The sequence below is a fragment of the Papaver somniferum genome, chromosome 2, assembly GCF_003573695.1.
Source record: "Papaver somniferum cultivar HN1 chromosome 2, ASM357369v1, whole genome shotgun sequence".
NCBI lineage: Eukaryota > Viridiplantae > Streptophyta > Magnoliopsida > Ranunculales > Papaveraceae > Papaver > Papaver somniferum.
The window spans coordinates 57,273,541-57,289,711 of record NC_039359.1 but is presented as its reverse complement, the minus strand read 5'-3'; the positions used below and the strand labels follow the sequence as shown (position 1 = coordinate 57,289,711).

Below are 16,171 nucleotides of genomic sequence, written 5' to 3'. Positions count from 1 at the left end.
TTTTTGGACACCATCCTTTTTCATAGGGGATCATCATTTCAATTTTAATAGATCATTATGAAGTAAACATAAGTCATCCCTTATCTAAGTATTTATGTTAATATCAATATTACACTTTCTAATTAAATTAATGTAAAATTAATTAGTTAGTTAAATGATTAAGTTAAGTTAATTAGTGATTATTAGGTTAAATTTAGAAGTGTTCTTTTAAAGAAGAATAATTATTGAGAGAGAAGAATAAGGTTTTGATTATTTTATTTTTTTTGAGGTAGTTCATTTTGAAATGAGAGTTTTGGGTACATAGATATACTTCAAATTTAGTTATGTTGCTTGAATTGACCAAAACTTTTAAAAAAATGAAAATTTTATAAACTGATTTCGGCCATGGCAATAAAGTTCGGCTACGACATCAGCCGAACTCATCTGCAAGTGTAATTCGCTAATGTTTCTGAAAACACAGGTAGTCGAACTCAACTTTAATGGAGTTTTTTTCTTTCAGAGAAAATTTTGGTTAATTAGGAGAAAAAAATTGCGATGTAACCAAAAAATTCGGTTAGGAGAAAAAAATTGCGATGTAACCAAACTCGATATATAGATTATCATTATCAAAAGGGGTTCTCTTTTAGGTTTTTGAGTGAGCAGAACTTTAATGAGAATGTGAAGTTATACATTATTGAATCAAGCAATGGGTTGGTTCTCACCACCACTGACTTTCTTAATCAGATCAGACATTATGTTTGTGATCCACTCCTCCACTACCGTAAGAGAACATAATCGGGTTGTGACTGATTTCTTATGTAAAGGTGAGTGCTTTTCAGAAACCACAAGTTATGAGGTTCTCAGAATACCCCTCAGGCTTAGACCAGCAAGGGAGTTTGAAATTTAATTATTCTATTCTAATCTTAGTATGTGCAGTGTTTTGATGTTACATGTCTTGAAAATGTTCTTTTCTCTTATACGAATCTTTTGATCATCTTGTTGCCTGCAATACAAATCTGTAGGGGAGTCGGAAGGGTTGCTTTGTTATGCTATGATCGATAAAAGATAAAAAGGAGACTACTTTGAGCGTACGGGTGCTTTAAAAAGCAGAATGGTGTTTGTTGCTTTGTCATTATGAAGTAAACATAAGTCATCCCTTATCTAGGTATTTGTGCTAATACAATTATTACCTTTTCTAATTAAATTAGTGTAAAATTAGTTAGTTTAGTGATTAAGTTAAGTAAAGTTAATTAATGATTATTAGGTTAAATTTAAAAGTGTTTTTAGAAGAATAATTATTGAGAGAGAACAAGAGGGTTTTGATTTTTTTTTTTTTTGAGATAGTTCATTTCGAAATGAGAATTTTGGGTATATAGGTATACTTCAAATTTAGTTAATGTTGCTTGAATTGGCCAAAACTTTTGAAAAAATGAAAATTTTATAAACTGATTTCGGCCATGGAAATAAAGTTCGGCTACGACATCTGAAGAACAGGTACCCGAACTCATCTGCAAGTGTAGTTCGACTAATGTTTCTGAAAACACAGGTAGCCGAACTCAGTTTGAATGGAGTTTTTTCTTTCAGAGAAAATTTCGGTTAGGAGAAAAAAATTGCGACGTAACCGAACTCAATATATAGGTTTCCAGAGAAAAGTTCGGTTAGGAGAAAAAAATTACAACGCAGCCGAACTAAATATATAGGTTTCCAGAGTAAAGTTCAGTTTGAATGGAGTTTTTTCTTCCAGAGAAAAGTTCGGCTAGGAGAAAAAACTTGCGACGTAACCTAACTCAATATATAGGTTTCCAGAGTAAAGTTCGGTTAGGAGAAAAAAATCATGACGTACCCGAATTAAAAGTTTGGCTAGGAAAAAAAATTGCGAAGTAATTGAACTTTTCTCTGAAAGAAAAAACTTCATTAAAGCTTAGTTCGACAAAGTTTTTCATATAATTCCTAGCCGAACTTCTCTCTGCAATTTCCATTTTCAACTCATTTTGAAGATTACTACTCATTTTTCCAAGCAAAAACGAATCTCAAGTAATGGGTTTGTGGAAATTTCTTTGAACTGACGACGACAAGGAAGAGAGGAGAAAAGAAGAAGATGAGCCCACTAAAAATATGGTTTGTGAAAAATTAAATTTAATAGGTTTGTTTTTGATTTTATTTTATTAATGATTTTATTTATATATATATATATACTAGATGACCGCTACCATGGTGGGGAGGCCGACCGAAGAAAAAAGGAAACACTATTGCAATTGGACTGTAAAAGAAAATTTGTACCTAAAGTGAAAGTATCCCTTTTCTTAAAACAGAGGGAGTACATCGTTTTATTAATTGCAAAGGAAAATTAGTCGATGCATAAACCAAAATATGGTTACATAAAGTTTATGTATATTTTGTGGTAGTTTACATAATGGATATACATTTATTTACGAAATTGTGCCTAAAATGTTAAATATTTCGAATTTTTCATAAAAAGTCTAAATTTGATATTGTTGTTTGTACTCATTGCATAAATTTTTTTAAACCCTTTCTAATGAGATAAAATTTGTAAAATTCCAATGCACGGATTTTTAGATATGTCATATTAAAGTTTGGTTACCAATTATACCCCTTTAAAATATGATACATCAGGAATTATGATATAATTTGGCTCTTATATATATATTTGCCCTTCCTCTTTGGTTTATTTACGAAAATATCTAATACCTTATTGCCTTTTCTCTTTGGTTTATTTTCGAAAGTGCTCAATACTTATTTTCCCTTTATTTTCGGTCTATTTACGAAAATGCCTAAAGTAAAAAAATGAAAAAAATTGATTCAGAGGGGCAGTGTCGTTCTTTCATCGTTGATCCTTTTTTTTATAGGAAAATTCATTCATTCAAACAGTACTTTTACAAGGGGTGGCCTCATTACAGATATTTGTTTCAACAAGAATGACTAGTTCTTGTGAGCAACAAGAGTTTACGGAGATAAAACTAAAACTTAAACAATTTTTGAAACTAATCAACCTAATTAACAATTCTGGAATTACAGTAGAGAATCACACCAATGGGTTCATCAAATTTAGTTCTTCTCTTGTAAGGACTAATTCTTTTCTTGTAGGGTTTAGATGGAAATAGACTAATTCCTCCTACACCAAATAACAATCATGCACACAACAGGAGAGCTAGGATTAACGAGTGATTCCTCCATCCCTCAGGGTTTCGCTGGTATGCCGATGCACTAATTGCATCCACACCTAATTGCGGAAATTTCTGGTCAAGTAACAAAGAAGCAGAAATACCCAAAATCAGTAGTACCCATTGGTGATGCAGACTTGTTGATGTTCTTCTTGGTGTAAGATGCTATGATTGTTGTTCTTGGAGTTGTTTTTGTGATTGTTGTTGTAGTTCCTTTGATTTGTGTTGCTGCATCTGTAATTGTTGTTGCTGTTGTAGTGATTATTATAATTTGTTCCTTTGCCATCCTGAGAAACAGTGATTTTGTTGCTACCCTTGTTGTTGTAAGTACTGGTGATGAAGAAGTTGAAATCAAACAAGCTGAGCTGGTTGAAGAAGAACAAAATATTGAATGGGTAAAACCTAGAGAACTCAACGATTTACCTTGAAAACAAAGAAAACCCATCGTTCCCATAGACCAGATCAAACATATTCAAGCTCAGAGAAGAGAGATTGCGGGGAGGAAAGGAAGGAAATAAGAAAAACAAAGAAAAAGACCTTACAAACACCGAATCGAGTGAGAATTTTTCACAGGGGAAACAAGGGAACGAAAGGAATGATTTAATGAAGATGGTTTGCATGGGAGCGGATCTGAGCAAACGGCTCTTAAGTTTTGAGAGACTCTCTTATCTTATTTTCAGAGAAGAGAGAGAATCCTGGAAAAAAAATTCTTTCACGCTTCACATTGACACAAAATCACCATATATAGAGTCCTCCCCCGCTTAGCTCGGTTGGCCTAATTATACAATAAAATCCGTATATTTATGTTGTTTTTGATTTAATAAGATTAATTATAAATTAAATAGGTTAAGGGTAGGATAGTCATTTCTAATTTTTAAGACTCCCCTTATACCTTATAACATAATGGTCCACACCAAAAAGGGTGGTGCCCAAAAAAAACGGTTCTTCATAAATCTCCACCTAGGGGGCCCAAAAGTGGCCCTGCTAATCCCCAAGTGGACATGGCTCACCTTTATGCGAGTACATGGTTTTCTCATGGTTTGTTTGGTGTGCGGTTCGCAAAATTAAAATCCTTGGCAAATTGATTTCCCGAGCAAAAACTACCCGGAAGAACAAATAGAAAGAAATGAAAAAGCAATCCCCTAAATTTTTCAGCCCAACAAATGAAAGAAAGCTAAAACTACACAATGAGCTCTTATTCTTCTTCTTCAAATTAAATTACTGAATTGTACTTAACAGAAGATATTTGTTCTGAGATCTTTCTTCATCTACAAATCAGATGTGTTTCTAAGGTATGGTTTTCATTTCTTTCAGACGTTAATTTCATTAAAAACTGAAATAAACTAAACCCTTCATTATGGACATTACTTCATGCTAGTACTTTATACAAACTACATACCCAAGATTATCATTCATAAGATTTTTCACGTTTTCATATTCCAAATTGCATTCAGAATTCATATCTCATCCTCATCAAAATGGGTTCTCGAATCAAAAACGGAATTTCAATCAGAATGTGAATTTAGTAGATGGATTGATTCTCATGACAACATACTATTTTAATCAGAGGAGTTATTATGTTTTGAGTATGTTTGATCACCGGTAATAATAGTGCTTTTGTTTCTCTGGAAACAAAAGTCAAACCCAGAAGTCGGAAGTGTTATAGCACTGCTCCTCGAACAAGCAACTTTTGATATCTCAAGTTTGTTTTCAGTATTCAATGCATAAAACTCTCTCTTGATTTCTAATCTACTAAATCATTAAATAACCCTCGAAGATTGAAAACTGAAGATCAAAGGAAGACATTTGAAGAACTTCATCGACACAGAAATATGTGAAGACTGAGCCATTCTATTTACTCACAGCGTTTTCCATTCTATATTATAAGACTATGCTATATGATTTTAGTACAATCACTACACTATTATAAGGTATTAGCAACCTACCATAGATGTTGCTAAACAGGGTCGCAACAGGCTTCGCTGTTGCTAAACACGGTATCACAATTTTTAGCAACGGCATAAGCTTTGTTGTGAATCTCGGTCAGCAACGACCATTTGCAACTGCGCTTGCCGTTGCTACATTGTTGCTAATCTGTTTCTAGTTACAGGAATACCCTTACCCGAAACTAGATACGTTGGTTCCGGTTCTAATTATTGGTTTTGGTTCTAATTTAGCAACAGAGCGCTGAGGTTGCTAATTTTTTGCAACCACAAAAAAAAGGTCAAGTCTATGTTTATTGACCTAGTCAAAATTCATTACCCCCACATTTCCCCCTCTGCAATTACCCAGTTCCCCATATCCAACATCCACACAGATCTACGAATTACAATGGCAATACAAAACTGATACAAATGTAGTTGAGAACCACCACTAGATAATATTATCATAAAAGAAAGGATTCTTCCCATAAATCAAAATATGGTTGCATTTGCATGATGTGTTATGCATCCTTTGTGGTGGTTTGCATAACGAGAATGCATTCAATTTTCGAGAATTGTGCATAAAGTGAAAGTATCACTTTTATTGAAATGAAGGAGTACGTCGTTTTATTTCAACAAAAAAAAATGGCTACATAAAGTAATATGTATCCTTTGTGGTGGTTTGCATAATGAATACACATCTAATTTTCTAAAATTGTGCCTAAAATAATAAATATCTCCGATTTTTTGGTAAATTTTCTAAACTTGATATTGTTGTTTGTACTCATTGCATAGATTTTTTATATACTTTTAAACGAGATAAAATTTGTAAATTCTAAGGCATGGATTTTTAGAGATGTTATATTAAAGTTTGGTTGCCAATTATACCCCTAAAAGAATATGATACATAAGAAATTATAATTTGACATATATATCTATTTGTCGTTCCTCTTTGGTTTATTTACGAAAATGTCTAATACATATTGTCCTTCCTTTTTGGTTTATTTACGAAAATGTCTAATACATATTGTTTTTGCTCTTCGGTTTATTTACGAAAATGTATAAAGGAGAAAAAGAAAAAAATGATTTGGAGGGGTTCTTTTGACATTTCATTGTTGATTGAAAATGGTTTAGGACACCAAATCTAATCTTTTTGTGTCAATTGATCACTTACAATTTACAGAAAAGCGGTCATATAAAGGTCTTCCCTCGCTTCGCTCGGTCGGCACAACGAACCTAACTTCACTGTCTCACTAAGTGCTATTCTTTCCCCTCCTTTCAGTTTCAAAGTTGTTTAACCAGCAAAAACAACTTCAACATCTTATCTCTTCATTCTTTTATAGAAAATCATAACCGAACCCTGTAGTGAGGAAATGAACAATATGAAATGGGGTAGAAAAAAGAACCCACAATCATCAACACCATCTACAACTACAACTATTATATCATCTTCTTTTTCTACCATCTCTCAAGTTTTCCCAGTTTCTTAGTTTTGTCAAAGAGATATGTCCATGACAACGACGCTTTCTGGAGACTTTCTTTCGGCAGGGAAGTTTTGATGGTGAGACTTACAGAAGTGCTATGTATAATTCTGATAATGAACCACCATTGTCAAATTGTGGAAGTTGTAGAAATGCCAAAGAAGACAATCGGAAGTTCACTAATATGGTATCTGATATTAGAAAGATGAGACAATTTAGGAAGGAAAATCAAGAACAAGGGATTATGTTAGAAGCGCCATCATGGAACAAAGTTCGAAAGGTCGAAAAGTTATTGTCAGGAATCAAGAAGAACAGCTCAGAAATGTTCGCAAGAACGGTATTATGATTGTGGCCGAGAATCAAATAAACCGAATCCAAAAAGAACTACAACTTGTACAGAGAACTGGAACAAGCATAGAAGAAAACCAAGGATTTAGAGCCAATTAAAACGATAGAAGACACTGAGAATGGGTACGGCAGTTATGTGGCTTCAGGTTCAAGGAAACCTCTCTACATTTCATCTTTGAACTCTGAACGCGGACGAGGAAGAAGAATTGAGGAAGGAGCAGAGGAATTTACAGCCTTGAATTCTATAAGTTCAAAGATACAAGGGCTAAATGTAGAAAAATTTGAAGATTCAGATAGAAAAGCAGCTAAAGAATCAAAGATTAAGGATATTATGTCTAAAAGTGAGAAGCAGAGAAAATTAACTCATCAAAACAGAGAAGAACAAACGCAACGAACAAAACAGACTAGTAAAGCAAGAGCATATTCACCACGGACGGCTTCAAAGATTGAAATCTGTAAAATTAGAGCTCTTCAGGACATGCAGTAGGCAAAATTGAAGAAGATGGAGCGAAGGATAAGACTAGAAAGCAAACAAGATCTAGAGAGTTTTGCAGTGGGTGATGTGTTCATACAATCCTCAAAAGGATTGCAGAGATTCAATGCTGGAGATGATTGTAGACAATAAATCCGACAGCCAGCAGAAATTGAAGAACTCCTGGCTTTTTATTTATCATTGAACTCTGAAGAATACCATGGTGTAATCATCAATGTTTCCAAGCGGGTATGGTTTGATTTGAGTCTATCTCAGTTAATTCCTGAATTAGAAGTCACTAACAATAGATATTCAGATTAATCATACTGAGTTGTGAGCTCCAGTGTATGTATTAATAATACAAGCAAGCTAAAGATGAGATGCTTGCGTTGATGTAATTTGTTGGTAAGCAAGCATGTTACAGTACATAAACTACTTTAAAATGAGCAATGAAATACCTTGTGGAATTAGGTCATCCATGACTTTCATCTCGTCAATCTATTAGCTGATTTTTAAGCATGCAATCCATCCCCAGCCAAGAACTCATGAACTACTCCATCTACCTCTATCATACTACCACCTGGTTCTTTGCTTACTTTCTGCATTCGCATTTTCCTCCGCACTTCCCTAACATCCCCCCACCTCTCCTTAGCTGCATATATATTTGATAATTGAACATAACTATAACTATCCGTAGGATTTAATTTTAAGTTCTTCTCTGCTATAATCTCTGCTAATGCAACATCGCCATGGCTTCTACAAGCACTCAATAACGACTCCCAAACACCTACAGATTCTTCCTTTAAAGGCATCGTCTGAACAAGCTTCAGGGCCTCCTTTAGATGACCAGCCCGACCTAGTAAATCGACTATACAACCATAGTGTTCAATAGATGGTTTAAGTCCATGAACACGAACCATGAGTTCGTAAACCCGACGCCCTTCTTCCAATAGACCAGAACGGCTGCAAGCAGAGAGAACACTAACAAACGTGATTTCATTTGGTTTACATCCATCATTCATCATTTCAGAGAACTTCTCTACTGCCTCTTTACCATATCCATGAATGCTTAAACCCGAAATTACTGAATTCCATGTACTAATATCTCTTTCTTTAGTATTATCATTAAACACTCTTAAAGCCTTATCTATATGCACCCACATTTTGAATACATATCAATGAAAGCAGTAGCTAAGAATCCATGAATTTTGATGCCGTTTTTATCAACATAAGCATGAATCCATTCGCCTTGCTTCAAAGCTCCAACTTGGGCGCAAGCAGACAACACATTTACAAGTGTGTAGTTATCCGGTTTCACGTTTGCAAATTGCATATCTTCGAAAAGCTTTGTCTGAATTGATTTGAATGTGCATATCCTGTAATCAAAGCGTTCCAAGAAACAACATCTTTCAATGGCATTTCATCAAAGAGAATTCTGGTTTCTTCAACCAACCCAACACCCACATACCCAGAAATCATAAAATTCCAAGATTCAACATTCTTCTCGGGCATTTCTTCAAACAGGTTCCGGGCATTCTCCATTAAACCTCTTTCTGTATAAGCACTTAATATTGCATTCCACGAAATCACATCCTTTTGAGTCATTCTATCGAGCAAAAGGTATGCATTGTCGAAATACCCAGTTCTGGCATAAAGATTAATCAAGGAATTCTGAATGTAACAATCAAACCCATTTCCAGTTTTAAGAATTTGACCATGGATTTGTCGTCCTTCTTGAATACCAAGTAGAAAAGAGCAAGCTTTAAGAGCAAAAGTGTAAGTAAACTTATCAGGGTAGAATGAATCATAAAGCATTTGATGAAAGAGAAGAAGTGATTCTTCAGGGTTAGAACTGTTAGCATAAGACCGAATCATGGTGTTCCACATATAAGAACTAGGGTTGGGAATTCTACTGAATACAGAGGAAGCATGAGTTAACGTTTTAGGGTTAGAAATGGAGGTCGAAATTGTAGAGAAAGAAATTAAACGACTAGCTGCATAAGAGTCATGAAAGAGACCAGTTTTGAGCATGTGTGCGTGAGCTTGGTTGATTTCAGACAGAGAATTTGCTAGCTCTGTGAAGGAAATTATTGAAGGCTGAGATATAGAAAACGCCATTATTATGGGTAAGACGTATCGCTTTAGAATTTTATTACAATCTCTTACAACAATGACACTGGGAATAGTATCTTATAATTCCTATCATAACGGTAGTGCGGCTGTCGGAATAAAGTTGTTTTTTTGACTTTTGGAAATAGAAAAATGAAAAGCTAGTTTGGGTGCACCATTTTAGAATAACTTTTAAATGGAAAAAAGTTCACCTTTTGTTGTAGTACTTAAAAATTAAGTCTAGGCAAAACAATGTACTGCTGTGGTACTTTGTTTTTAGGTTTGAAAATCAAAATCGAACAACCAAGTCTGAATTACGATAATAGTCGTTCAGTGTTGCTTCGGTCATGAGGAGAGGAAGATGAGTTAATCTTATGGGAGAGAAGCAGAAAAGTTTGAGAAATTGCAGTGGTGTTGAATGGTGAATTTGGGTATCAGAAACTATGAAGAATAACCGAGTATTTTGGGTATAAAAACTTGTTTAGTTTTCTGAACAGGCTGAGTGGCCTATTTATAGTAGTTTGGAATACACATTACCTTTCTCGTAAGTAGTGGAGGTACACTACACCAAATTTAACGTTTAGTATCTGTTGCTGACCGGGCTTGCAACAGATTGTTGTCGTTGATAAACACCTTGTCGCAGTATTTCGCGACAGCTCTAGATCTGTTGCTAATTTAGGTCAGCAACGGAAGTAGCAACAGAAATTATCTGTTGCGAAATTAAAATATGGAAACAGAAATGACTGTTGCTACTTGGTTGCTAATTTTAGAGTTATTCGCATAAAGCAGATGTGGCATTTCTTTCTTCTATAAGATGAGACCTCGGGATACTTTTTTAAGCTAAGGCCTTGCTTTAGTTTTATTGGTCAGGTATATGATTAGAGTCTTTCACAGAGGTACTGAAATCACCGATTACACTGACTTGGGCACTTACGCATATCTACGTTATTTGGGCATTCCTTTTTCTACCGGGGCTCTCAAGATTCAAACTAGGATTGTGCGATAACATCCCCTTGGCTGTAGTGCAAATACGAACATTGCCTTGACAGACTATGTTCTCTAGAACAGCATCCGTTCCCTTTGAAGGCTGACTCTCGCTTCTTCTTTTAACTTGCAAGGAGATAGCTTTTTTACAATCTCGTTTGCTAACTGTGAAATTTGATATAGTTGTTCTGGTTCAGATGTAGCAACACATTTCTGACGTTGCTAATGTTTTTGCAACAACAAAAATAAGGTCAAGTCTTCGTTGACCTAGTCAAAACTGATATCCCCCAATTTATCATGCAATACCCCAGTTCCCTGCAAAACCCTGATTCATTTTATATCCAGCAATTCAATCCGATAGTTCTCATATTTTATATTCACACAGACATTCCCACAGGTTTAAACCTCAAAGACATTCTACACCAAAAAGGGAACCAAATGCAATAAAAAGCAGGGAACTCATGACATCAAAGACAAGTTACGGGTTGCATTAAGAAAGATTGAATTGCATATGTAAAAATGTTCTTGTTTCTTACATTGTGCTAGTGCAACTATGTTTGTTTTAGCTTATAAGGATTCCATATAGAAACAGAATGTTACAATCTCTTACAGTGAGTAATCAGAATGCAGCAGATTATTGTGGCTTTGAGAGGATGGTCACACGAGGATGCTGAATTCTCGTCTTGTAAATACGACCAAGATGATGAAGAACCTGTCACAGATACATATAGTTAGAGATAACAAATAAAGAATACTTCAGAATTCAGAGTATATACTCTATTGCTAATGATTTACTTATACCTGAAAGATACTAGAGACCAATGAGACTCGAGTAAGTGTTGGGACTTCTGATGAGTGAAGCTCAGTAGTTGAGCTAGTCTGTTTCCAGAACTGAACTGATCATCTCGGCGATATTCTTTAAACTCTGAAATTTTTTACAAGCAGCCCAATTTAGGTTTCACAATACGACACACATAATCTAAGAATCAGTAACTATAAAAGCGAACAGAACAGCTTCATTCTAAAACAAAAAATGGACATAAATCATGCAAGATTTTGGCGGTGGAAGAAATTACATATTCGGACACACAAGTCACTTCATCTATTACCTAAAAAAATAGGGACTTGAATAAGTGTATCACTTACCCAATCACTGGTACCACGGACCCCCTGCAAAGTGCAATATCAGTCAATCAACTTGTGCATTTATGCATTTCCACTGATGATAAAGTAATGGTTCTGTAACAGAATAGTACATCATGAGGAAGCTGAGCATAAAACCTTAGAACAACTTGACAGTTTGCAATTTAATCACTGCAGTTATAATCTACATTACCTGGAATAGGATAAAAAGTATAAGATGAAGAACCACAGCTTGAACCAAACCGAATTATCATAGGGCTTTACCAGCAAATTCCCTTAAACAATTTCTGAACCTCCCATCCTTTAGGTGTCTTCTTCAACTAACAATGAAAAGATTTCAAGTAAATCAGACCAATTTGGTAAACAATGAAACAAAGCCAATGTTTTGATTACTGTTTGTATAAAATGGGGCGATAGAGAAACTAACCTGATTGATACAGTACGTAGGTGACAGCAAGAAACACATCAAATATGCAGTTTGTGAAGATCTTAATATTTCAATCGAAGCTTCTTGATTTCTGCTGCAATTTTGTTTTCCTCTCTTTCTGTTCTTCCCTACGGGTGGGAGATTATCATCTCTGAGAGTAAGATAGGTGATACTGAGAAATGAGAGTAAGGAACATTTACCCAAAGAGATGCCCAGCCAAGTCGCACCGCTGAATCATTACCAACTTTTAGTTTAAGATCTTCTGAACAATGTGCCTGTAAACAGCACTTCGTTCACTCAAATCAAAGTTGTACAGGTAGTTGTTTATGCAATCTAAGATTAATGACCAGAATATGGGTGTCTACAATATAAACTAAGAAAAACTGAAAAACCTTTTTACCATGTGCGTCAGCTTCTGGTAGTATCTTGGTCCCATGAATATATATGCCTGTAGAGGAGACCCATCGATACCTGAAACGGGAGGTACATGAGAAACCAAACAAAAAACGGAGAAAACAGGAAGAATTCTGAGATTTGTGTAAACTACCATGTAAAATAATCAATTATCTTAGAGGTCTCCAGCATATCTGAGTGCAAATGGAACGAAGAATAGGTGCCATTTGGATACTACAATCAGTTTTTGGGCATACTGTTAAGTGTTAAGTAATCCACGCCTATCCCCTAGCCATTTTATAAATGTTACATGGTCCACTATTCAAGAATTAAAAGCTACTGCATGCTTTAAGCTGTTTAAAGTTTCAGAGGCGATAGAGAAACCTGACTAGAGGAAATCTTTGCCATTGTACCACAAGTGTTTTACTGTAACAAAAAATAAACAACTCATTGGTGAGAATCTTGAAACCAAGTAAAATAATTAACGCCTTTGAAAGAAAGAGAAGGGATACCTTATGGCTTCAGCTGCGTCCATTTTGCAGTTCTATGGCACTTCAGTTATAGCAACAACAACATCAGGTTCTTCTCTGTCTTCTTTGATTTCTAACATCAACCAAAATCCTTGTTAATGCGCATCTCAGTCCAACAACTACTCATTCCTTCTTTTTATGTTACTGCCAGAACTCAGCCAAATCACCACAAATTTAACCACTTCTGATGCCCATACAATTCCAGTTCAACACCTAAAATCAGCTCTAAATCGAGATCAATCCAGCCCTGAACTCGAGCCAACAAACCATACGCTCGATCCACTCTAAGTTGTGAAGAAACGTCTTTCAGGCATTTCTACATGCACCAAGTGTGCATTTTTTGGTGATGAAGGAAACATGAGCATGTTGTCGGTTTCAAAGACAATTGCATCTCTTTCCATACAGATATGAAATATAGATAAACCCCAATTCATCTTAATCCTTTGCAGACTAGTTATCCCTTCTTTGATCTCCTCTTTCACTTCAAATTTGTATGGCAGCATAGTTTACTTCCTCCCTGTTTCTTCAGTTTCAACACCAACAGATACACTCCATCTTCCTTCTTCCTCCCGGAGTCTTGCTCCATGGTGAGCAGCCATAACACAACTGCTTGGTCTCGACGGCTACGACAACAAAACCAGATCTCCTTCTTGCTTGTTAACTGGTGACTGAAAGAAATGAACCTGGTGTCTAAACTCTTCTCGTGAAAACGTTGACAATTTGAAGGAGCTTATCCCAAATGATATCATTTCCGGGATTAGATACAAACTCTCTTCTTATTATAAAGATTCATTAGCTTCACATTATAGAGATTTTAGACTTACAACATATAAAACGTACATCAAGGAGCATGCATCATATCTTCATTCATTCTAGTATATCATACATAGAATGAGACTAACAGAATTAATCAATAGATCAAAGATACGAAGATAAAGACTTATACCCCTTTTAGTGACATGTCCGTGACCCGGTAATAAGTTGTTATATGATCTCGTGATGGAGAGTTCCTTGTAATCACATCCCATAACCTATCACACAATGAATTGATGATGTTCATACTTAGCCATAAACTAAAACATCTTCCTATCTCTTGAACTGGTTCAACTTATTCTTTCTCTTCACCTTCTACAACCACATCCCCACCAGCAGCAAGATTGTTAATTTCAACCTCCTCTTCATCTCATTCCTATAAATACCACAATTATTACAATTACAATCACAAATCAATATAATCAAAAAACTTAAACCTAAATAAAGAACCCAACAAAGAATTTGATAAATTCACTTACATAACCATCCTCAACTGGTTCATCCTCGTATCTGTGAGTTAAACAAATCAGTTCAAAAAGCTCGAATTGCTAAAAATTGGAAACCCTGATTGAAAATTTTGGGGAAAATTGATGAAAAAAAAAGAGAGTTCAACAAATCAGTTCAATATTCGAAATAGAAAAATATTGGAAACCCTAATTGATTTTGGGGAAAATCGATAACAAGAATAGAGAAGAGAGAATTACCCCATATCACCCAAGTCTTGAAAATCGTCAACCATTGATGATGATGTTTGACGAGGAGTCTGTGTTCTAGGTTTCAGGTGTTCTTCGTCGATCGCTTCAAACAAACAGCATGAATCAGGAACATAAAGAGTAAGAGACAGAGATCAACAAGAGACTAAAGGTTGAGAAACTGCAGATCTAGAGAAAAAAAAAAGAGAAACGAGATTTGGGAAAGAGAGTCGGAAAAGAGAGGGTCTCTCGGCTGCAGATGATTTTCTTAAGTGGAGAAGTTTGTTAAGGAAAGAAGATGCGATAAGTATATGACTAGGGTTAATGGGTTGTGGCTGAGAATGGTCGGGTACAGTAGTATATTTGGTTTTTGGTCAATGGGTTGAAGTAAATTTTGCTGCTTATAGAGCACTTGAAAATAGGGGCGGAAAGATGGGTCAATATGTGACCGACCACACACACGAGTGGCACACTTGAAATGAAAGCTGTTGCGAATCGCAACAGAACCTGAGCAGTTGCGAAATTCGCAACAGAAGTAAGCTGTTGCGGAAATATAGCAACAACGACTTTTCGATGCTAATTCGCAACTGCTTTAGACTTGTTACGAATTTGAGTTGCTAATCCCTTAATTTGGTGTAGTGGTAGTGAGGTTGTGGAGAGATGGAGAACATGGAGATGATGGAGGAGGTGAGGTGAGATATATTCTTTCTGGAAAACCATTTTTCATTGTGTATCCATTATCTCTCCAACTGCTATAACCGTCACCAGTATTTTAACTTTTCACATGGGATGTTGCCACGCCGCATGTTGCTGTAAACCACCAAACCGATACCCCGTGAAGAATCCCTCTATGTGACGTATTTTGATGTTTCTTAGGTGTTTTTTAGATAAGCTATGGACTTCATCTTGTTTAGGCTAAATCATAGTCGTTAATATGCCATATGCCTTATAGACATGTTGAATCGTGTTTTGGTGGAGTTGTTATGAGAAACAACTTAGCCACAGTCAGCTAAGGCATCGTGGCATTCTCATGGCCTATTGAGGCGTTAGAAGATGTCTTGGCACATTAATAGTTGGCTAAGATGCTATAAATTAGCATGGCATGTTAATGGAATAAAAGTTGCATAGAATGTCCGCACTTTTTGCTACAACTAAGATGGAGAGAAATATTCCAGTCCATAATCTTCAAGTGAGATATGAGAATACTAAATAATCGTATGTCCTTTGGCATGATATGTTCATGGCTTATTATGGCGATAAAATCACAAGTGGCATAATGGCCTATAATGGCGATGCCGTAGCCGCAGTGGCGTTATAATTGGCCTAATGAGCTGATATCTAAAAGACGGCTCAATGGCCTTGGCCTTTGCCCAACTAAAACTAGATCTAGTTGGAGCTATCAGCGTGAGACGGCATGGCGGCTTAGTGCCATATCAGCGTGAGATGGTATAGGGTATTTTGGATCCAAAAGTGGCGTGTGGCATGTTATGGGCCCAAGGTAGTGCTAGGAGTTAGCTTAGCAAGTTGCAGCACATCATGCCCAAGGCTCCCATGCAAAAGTCGGATCCCATCCTAGCCATAGACTTTTGTAGCACATGTACGACACTGTAGTACGTTCATATCCATTCATAGAGGTTGGGCTAATGCACGTTTGGCCATGGCTCTATGTTGGACTATTAGGGCATATGAATGATAC

At 35.8% G+C, this 16,171-nt stretch overlaps 1 long non-coding RNA gene and 1 pseudogene across 7 annotated transcripts; both read right to left on the bottom strand.

Annotated features, from left to right (window-relative positions):
* Positions 1-7,716: 7,716 nt before the first annotated feature.
* LOC113353341 lies at positions 7,717-9,511 on the bottom strand (annotated as a pseudogene).
* Positions 9,512-10,965: 1,454 nt separating this feature from the next.
* Positions 10,966-14,742, bottom strand: LOC113347728. 7 transcript variants are annotated; one of them, XR_003359205.1, is made up of 11 exons: positions 14,488-14,742; positions 14,263-14,347; positions 12,953-14,159; positions 12,825-12,866; positions 12,448-12,518; positions 12,248-12,322; positions 12,048-12,175; positions 11,814-11,940; positions 11,624-11,716; positions 11,279-11,402; positions 10,966-11,189 (listed from the first exon to the last, which is right to left on the bottom strand). It is a non-coding gene; the product is annotated as an uncharacterized LOC113347728 (long non-coding RNA). The 7 variants fall into 7 exon arrangements; XR_003359204.1 differs by having other exon boundaries at positions 12,048-12,165; XR_003359206.1 differs by having other exon boundaries at positions 12,048-12,322; positions 12,953-13,638; positions 13,917-14,159.
* Positions 14,743-16,171: the final 1,429 nt, after the last annotated feature.